This window comes from Triticum aestivum, chromosome 7D (assembly GCF_018294505.1).
Source record: "Triticum aestivum cultivar Chinese Spring chromosome 7D, IWGSC CS RefSeq v2.1, whole genome shotgun sequence".
In the NCBI taxonomy this organism is placed as follows: domain Eukaryota; kingdom Viridiplantae; phylum Streptophyta; class Magnoliopsida; order Poales; family Poaceae; genus Triticum; species Triticum aestivum.
The window spans coordinates 522,803,661-522,811,829 of NC_057814.1; the positions used below are offsets into that span (position 1 = coordinate 522,803,661).

General features: G+C 44.0%; 1 pseudogene; it reads left to right on the forward strand.

Annotated features, from left to right (window-relative positions):
* Positions 1-1,220: 1,220 nt before the first annotated feature.
* On the forward strand, positions 1,221-7,310 carry LOC123165841 (uncharacterized; annotated as a pseudogene).
* Positions 7,311-8,169: the final 859 nt, after the last annotated feature.

Consider the following 8,169-nt stretch of genomic DNA (forward strand, 5'->3'; position numbering starts at 1 on the left):
AGCCCATCATTTGACCAATAATGCTCCATCTACGAACGAGGCTACGAAAAGTAATGTAAACTGCCTAACAATAATCCCCCCCGCGATTTTCAGGGGGTTGGGCCCCTCAATCCTCCAATACCCAATCAAAAATGTCCATGTTGCACATTACGTAAGATACGTAGGTTAGTTTACGTAGATGTACCATTGTTCTTAACACAACCAACCTGGGAAGGTGGGAGTTTTTTTTTAAAAGACTACTCGTCAGTTAGTGATTTTGGGCTAATCCTTGAGCTCCTTCGACCTGATACGGGCCGTGCCGTGCCAGGCCCTTTTATGGCCGGGCCAGCTCATATGGCCATGTCTGGGCCCACTCTGCCAAAGCATTTTGAGCCCATCAGCAGTCAGGCCCATCTGTTTGCGTCCCAAACCCCCCGTGGGGCCCGACCGTTCTACTCGCGGGGCGGCGCATGGCGAGGCGGCGACCGCCGGCGAGAGAGAAGAGGGATCCCGACGTTGCTCGGTCGGGAGGCGAGGCGCCTCCTCCTACGCCTCGCGCTCGCCGGCGGCGCCGCTGCCCTCGATCCTGGCCTTCCCTCCCCCAGTAAGCGCGCACCATTCCGAAGCGTCTGCCTACTTCGATTTGGTTTGGTTATTATTAAAGCATCTGCGTCGCGCCTACTTGGATTGTTGCTGAGCGTATGTGGATCCCGGTTCGATTATCTGAAGGAAAAGCTGGCTTCCAGGTTTCGATTTGAAGGGCGTTTCGTCTGGGATCTCTTCCTGGTGTTTTCGAGATGGGCAATCAGTTCCTTCAAAAATAATATATGTGCAATCAGTTCCTTCAAGAAACACATGCATCACACTGGGCACAGGCCATGTCATATATCTTTTGGGATAGGGGTGGTGACAAGCGTTGGAACCCAGGGCGGTCGCCCGTAGCGTGGATACTTTCTCTTTTAGAAGTTTTTATTGATTTTAGGCTTGGCCCTGGTTGTTTCTTCCTCAGTTTGTCCCATCCAGCTTAGAGGCTGTATCAATGTTTAACATCATTCGCATATCTTCCTTGTTAAGGAATCAGTTATATACCTTTTTTTCTTTGTAGAAATCAACCGCTCATCTCATTATTTTTGTTGGTACATTATCATGTGGATAGATATGTAGGTTTGATGCCTAAAAAGAGCAGATGTGGTGATGCAATTGGGGCTAGGGTGAGTGTCTATTGCGGCATTAAGGTAGCATGCAATCACGGCTGCAACTACTGGTTTTTGTCTTTTGTGAAGTTATCTTGTACATCGGTGCAATTAGCGCTCATGCATACATCATGTAGGATTGCGTGCTCGCAACATTGCCTGCCATGCCCCAGGTACCACCACAAGATCAAATTCACCGGCATGAATTAACCCATTGATTATATGATATATCGTCACGACACCTCTGCACAGGAAGACTCCTAGTAGTAGAATTCTTGGTATGCATGACAGCATATGCTATAAATCAGTGAAACTGTTGCATGCTATAAGTAATGAAGCTGGCCAAGAAATTGCCTTATTTACTCTCCAGACTTTTTCCTGAGGAATCATCTTAAAGCAGCACATCACCATTTGGTTTGTTTTGACATTTGAAAGTTGAGACTTGAGACCCTTTAGGACTTGGAAGTTCTAATGGTTGCAACTGAAGTATTGATATTAACACTAGGTACTGAATGAAGAAAAAAAATATTACTGTGGGCGAGAGCTAGGGAGAACATGTATGTGTCCTATATGCGCCTTAGGTAAATTTGACAACAAAATTCGAAACAGAAGAGAAGTAAATAGAACAATTAGGTTTTCATGCATCTGTTCAATCTGTTTGTCTTTTTTTGAACTTGTTTCTGCGTTGACTATTCGAAATGCAGGTTGGGTCAAATCAAAGGGTGTGCCAAAAGCAAGCGTGATGATAGAGAACAGATAACCTTCTTAGACCATGAACAATCTTAGAGAGGTGCTTAGTAAAATAAACCGTGTTTCTCTTAAGCACCAGTGCTTATGTCTGTGACAGGGGTTCCTAATTAAGCATCTGCTCTCTACAGATAAGCACCGGCTTGCATTGTACATGGTCTTGCATGTTCTTTACATGGAAACTGAAGAAGCACAAGAGGACAAAATAATGATGATGTTAACTTTTATTTCTCAAGTAAGTATATCTTGTTCAACCTCCCTATCCAAATACAGGTCACTTTTTGAATAAAAAATTAGATGGTCTATACTCCTTAAGTTCTTGTCCTTTTCTGACATCGTCTGGTATATAGTGTGTATCTTTTGGCTTTGGTGAAGGTCTCACGCCAAAAGAAGGTATTAGATCCATATATGGTTAGATCCATCACAAACATTGGTAGCCTTTCAGCGTCAAAAAACATTGGTAGCCTTCGTTTCTTCCCCTTAGGGTCTCACTGACCTGATGGAAAATCTTTCAGTTTTAGTTCTTGATCAGGATCCGGTTTCCCTGTGGACCATCTCCAATATGCTTGCTAGATTCAACTTCAAAGGTGCGCACTTCAATTCCCAAGCATCTCCATTTCAAATTTTCCCTTTCTTGTCCAAAAAGGAAGTTGTGTTTCGAGGGAGAATGAAAGATAGTAGGTAAAAGATTTTGCATATTCATGGGGCTACTATATAAGGCACAATTTGATGCCTGTTGGTGTCTTCTATCCACACAGGCACATCTGATCGAATTTCAGATATTTCATATTTCTGCTGTTTGGTGGAAAGTTTGGGTGTATGCTGTTTGGCTGGAAGTTTGGGTGTACGGCTGTTTGGCGGGAATTTTGGGTGTATGGTTGCTTGGCGTGAAGTTTGGGTGTACGGTCGTCCGGTGGGAATATTTATAGGTTCTATCCATCATGATCTGGACCACCAATTAACGGTTGGATGGCTTGCGTGTGTGGATATAGAACGCTTCTCATGACGTGAAGCTTGGCGAGCTATGGCCCCACATGGCAGTGAACCTGTCCTCGGTATCATGTATAGATTGTACAACCATCATATACGCGGAGCATTTCCGTACATATATGACATTTTTAAACAGAAAGGAAACAGATGCAGTTCCATATAGGATATAGTGTTAGTGCGTCACCCTTCCAAAGGACATTAGATTATATAGCATATATGTGTGTAATATATTGTGTGAACTTCACAGTTTAAACAGAGGCAGCATATGTAGTTCGTAATGGGATATAGCTAGCTGCTAGTTACTGGGCCGCCCTTCCAAGTGCTAGTATTAGATTGCAGAAAGTGTTGGATTATGTGGTCAAATGAGAAAAATCACATACCAAGTAGCTATATTAGTCCTTAGAAGATACTCACTTGTTGCAATAGTACGTGCAGGTTGGGATATTAATATAACTATATTTGGACATAATAATACGGTGTTTACTCTCCAAAGTTTGTTTTGTAGTTCTTCCTTTCCATACACCGGAAGAGGCCCTAGATTCACTTAAAAGGGGGGTTGCTAAAGATGAAGAGCTTGATTTGATAGTAGCGGAAGTTCATCCTGGCAATACAGAGTTGGGCACCTTGGTGCTGTTTCACCACATCCTGAATGAACTTGAAGTACCTCTCATCAGTAAGCATTTGTATTGAGAGCTGTATTGTTTTAAGAAATTTTCCTTCCATCCCAAACTCATAAGTCTAGGAGTGTTGTTTCTTGGCTGCAGCTATGTGTGCCTATGACGAGGCAGTCTCTGCACACATGACCCTTGGAACATGGTTCAATGTGGTTAAGCCGTTGGATACTGAAACCATTAATTTTCTGAGGATGAGAGCACTGCAACACAGGTCTATCAAAAATCACAGGTCTGAAACTGAGGATGAAGAACAAGATGCGTTGAACGCAAATGTGTATTCCGATAATCTGGGTCGGTTCACGTGGAGCAGTGAGCTCCACGAAAAGTTCTTGCAGGCTGTTGAAGTGCTTGGGGCGTGTAAGGCTATCTGCACTTGGCATAAATCAGTCATTTATTATGTTTAGAAGCTAAAAAACATGACCTTTGAGTGTGTGTTTTCTTTTTGGCATCAACAGCTGCCACGGCTGGAAAAATTCACCAGTACATGAATGCCAAGGATTTGAATTTGACCAGACAGCATGTCGCAAGCCATCTCCAGGTGGGTGATGGATTTAGTTTATCTGCAACTGTGGTATTGCCAGTACATCAATAGGCAGCATGTACGCTTTTCTTAAATTTTGTTTGTTTAATAGACGATCATAAGTAGTAGAAGCTGACAACCTATGCATTTGCATATGCTAGTTAGTTTAAACTGATTGAACATTTGGCATTTGAGCCTTATATTTTTCTTTCGTCCCATGCACTTTCCTGAACGAAACTTTTTGTGTTTGCCACTAATTAAGATGATATTGTCATTCTGCTGTAGCCTTGAAGTTCGATGGCATGGCCTTAGTTCTGTCCAGTCATTGGTTCCCACCACTACAGCTGACAATCCCCCTTCCGTGGCCATTGGCCATTGATTGCCACTGCCAACCTGATCCCCCATGCATGAATATCTGTTTAAGATGGAACCTACGACGTACTTGCCATTTCTACACACATATATTGATTAACCAACAGAATGGTTGCGGCATTGCCTAAACTAATCTAGTAGAACCAGCTAATTGCAAGAGATCTGCTCACGGTGGTCATCATTACACGATTCCCGAAGTTGCAGCTGTATGCCACCACTTGGACATCATCTTTGTCACCATTTTGTACCCTGGCACGTTAAGTACCAGCAGCTAGTGCTGCTCGGACAAAGTCACGGTCTCCGAATCTGGCTCGGATTCGGATTTCTGATTTGGCAAGAATTTGAGGGACACGGTAACTAACACAGGGAGGCTGGCATGGATGCTGACTGACCAAAGAAATTGATGTTACATGCAGATGAGTCCTTTTATCAACTCATGTGCTCATTAACATACAGTGATTGGGTGAAAGGGAAAAAGGTAAAAGAGAAACAAACACCTACTGGAATAGCAACAACAACATAATAATCAATTTTTTATGATTGGTTTGATCTTAGTGCGAAAAATAAAACATTCCACTCTGCTATTTATTTTGTGTAAATATAGGTTCTGCAGTGTTCAATCAATTGGGTAATTTTCTGTGGCAACAGTGTCTGAGTTCACAAAATTTTAAAGAACTATGTGCACGCTGTTGAAGAAACAAATGGGAAGAGAACTTTATTTAATTTTTGACCTTTTAATTCACACCCCAGTAAAAGCTCACACAGTTATGGGCAAGCTCACATGCTAAATACAAGGGTCAAGATCACATTTTAACAGGATAAACTTGGAAGGAAAGAATGTTTCCACCGTGATACTCTACTGTGTCCCCTTTGTTATTTCTTTATTTTCCTTTGTTATGTCTTATACCTGCGTCAGTACTTAGTAGTCAGTACTCTGTCTCTGCATGCCATGGAGTTTAAGTTTTGTATGGTGCTCTAGATCAGATTACAAATTTCCAAACCATGCAGCTTCAGGAGTAGATTTTGTTACAGAACCAATCACAATTGAAAAAAAAACTTTTTGCATGTTAGCAAGTTGTCCTAATTCGTAAATAATCAGACTATCCAAAGCATTATTATAACCCAGTTTACCAAATCGACGGATTAATAATTGTTATCATGTTAATTGGAATTTTGTGAACAATGTACTACTTTATTGGTATTTTCTCCTTGATTCTGTTAAATTGGGGCCTTATTGACGTGACTTTGGTCAGCTGATGCTAGCAGTAGGGTTTTGGCTTCTTTTTGTCCTTGGTGCTAGTGTTTGTTTGTACTCTTCGTGCTTTCTTGGCACTCTCCTTCTAATACAAAGCGAAACACGTCTGGGCTTGTGTTTGAGAGAGAAAAGCGTGCATACTCTACAAGTTTCAAGTTCATCTATTTCAGCGTTGTTATGATAAAGCGCTAAAATTTCTGCATTCTCTCACTTTCTATATTGTGATGTATGATCCCTGTCTTGACTGTTCTGTTCTGTATTTTGATGTAGAAACACCGGCTGTGGGCACAGAGGTTATCTCAGGGTTATCAACATTATGCCAGCATGAAAGAATTATCTGAGATGATTTCATCGTCATACAAGTTAGCCAGTGCTAAACCCAATAATTATCCGGCAACAACCCAGACGCAGTTCACACATGGGGTTGCCTCTTCTATCTGGGACAAGTACCCTGGGATGGTGTGGCCACATGTGGAGGGAAGTTCAGCTGCCTCTGCTATGTGGTACAATTACCCCGGAAAGCCGTGGGGACAACTGGGGGAGAGTTCGGCCAGAGCAGAAGTTTCCCAGATTAATGCAGGCCCACCTTCTGTTCTGATTCATGGTACCAAGTCCATTTGGGACCGGTACGAGGAGAGCCTGCAGTACTATAATGGGAGCCTGGCAAATAAACGTGAAGTGCTGCCTGTGAAGAGCAAAACAGCTGATGTATATGGACGCAAGATTTTCATCAACCTGGAGAGAGAGGAGACCAGTCGTACTGAAGCAGCAGGCAAGATTGTCATCGGCCTGGAGAGCGATGACATGCACGAAGGCACCATGGACAACGTGCATGCTGCAGTTACTCCGCAGAAAGATACCATGGAGAAGGTGCATGGCGCAGTTACTCCGCAGAAAGATGCGATGGACGAGGTGCACGCTGCAGCTATTCCGCATGGAGTGAACGAGGTGCCTGCTGCAGCCATGGGCGCTGGTGATCTGATGGACCTTGGGAGCGAAGCCCTGCTTGACGGTATGGACAACTACCACCCCAGTGCAGAAAATGCGCAGTCTGAGCCTTTCAGCGACTCGGATTGGGATGAGTTGGAGAAATTCTGGATGAACCAGATGGAAGGACAGGGCCAGGAGCAGCAAGGCCTCGTACCATTGGATCTGCTCCTGGTAGACGGCATTGCGCCAGATGAACTGCTCCAGGAAGACGAAGCCTGGAACCAGGCGCTTCAGCCAGCAAACCCGGCGAACGTCGTCAACAACGCACCCATAGCTGAAGAACCCGCCACTGGAGACGCCCCGGTGTACGATTCTGCGAACCAGTCAGGCGTCGCCGACAACGTGTTCTGTGTCTGGAGCCCCCAGTTTGCAGGCGATGACTATGGCATACCGTTCTAGGGCCGCCAGAAGAGGGGCAACTAAAGAACTGCTTTTATCTTATAATATAATAATGTATTATAAGTAATAAGGGTTCCTGTGGCATTGGTTAAACCCATTCGTTAATCGGTTTCCAGACTTCTAGGAGTACATATGATCTTCCTCTCTAAGGCATTATGACCTTATTATTCCATATATATGTGTGTCAGTTCTATCTTTTTTTCGAGTGAAGTGTGTCAGTTCTATCTAGCCTAGGGTTTTTGTTCTTCGAACAAAGGAGCACCAGGCTCCCAAGTTCCTCACAACACTTCGGTTTTCAGGATTCCTTTTTTTAACGGGTTTTCTGGATTCCTTTTGCCAGGTTTCTTTGGTTTAATCCAATTTCGCAGGATTTTTTTGGGAGGATTTGGATTCTTAGGAAAAAAGTGTAGTTTGTTTGATTTCCATCGCGTGATTTTAATTCATAGAAATTTTCAATGAGGATTTATTTGCACTCTATTTGGAGGAAAACGTTCATCCACAGGTACAGTTCTTCTATTTTTCCTAGGTTTTCAAACGCTCATTGGTACTGAAGTTTTTACATCCTGTAAGATGTACTGGAATCAATATGGTTTCTTTATTTTTTGGTTTTGATTTATATGTCAAGATTATTATCTTGGCCCCCCCCCCCCCCCACGGATGATTTTTTTGGGAGGATCTCGTGCCCACGGCGCTCCCTCGCACGCATGCCTTCTAAGCCGTCCGGTGATAGATCAATTTTAACCGTTTGATTTCACTGTCCTGCGGTAGATTTTGTGACACTGAATTCTTCCGTGGGCTGACTGCCAGTGGACCCATGTAACTATTGGCCCACAACGCAGTGAAAGGGTCGTTCGCTCATTCGGTCACAGACACGGTTTGGGTGAAAGCGACCTAGACGAGCGGTGAAAAACGAGAGCGAACAACCCAGCCGTCTCCTTTCTCGCTCACTTCCTCCTCCCTCTCGCCCCGCGTCGCCTCTCTCACGCCGGCCGTCTCCCTCCGTCTCCTCTCCCGTATCCTCGGTGCTGCCACGGCCTCGGCGGACCTTGC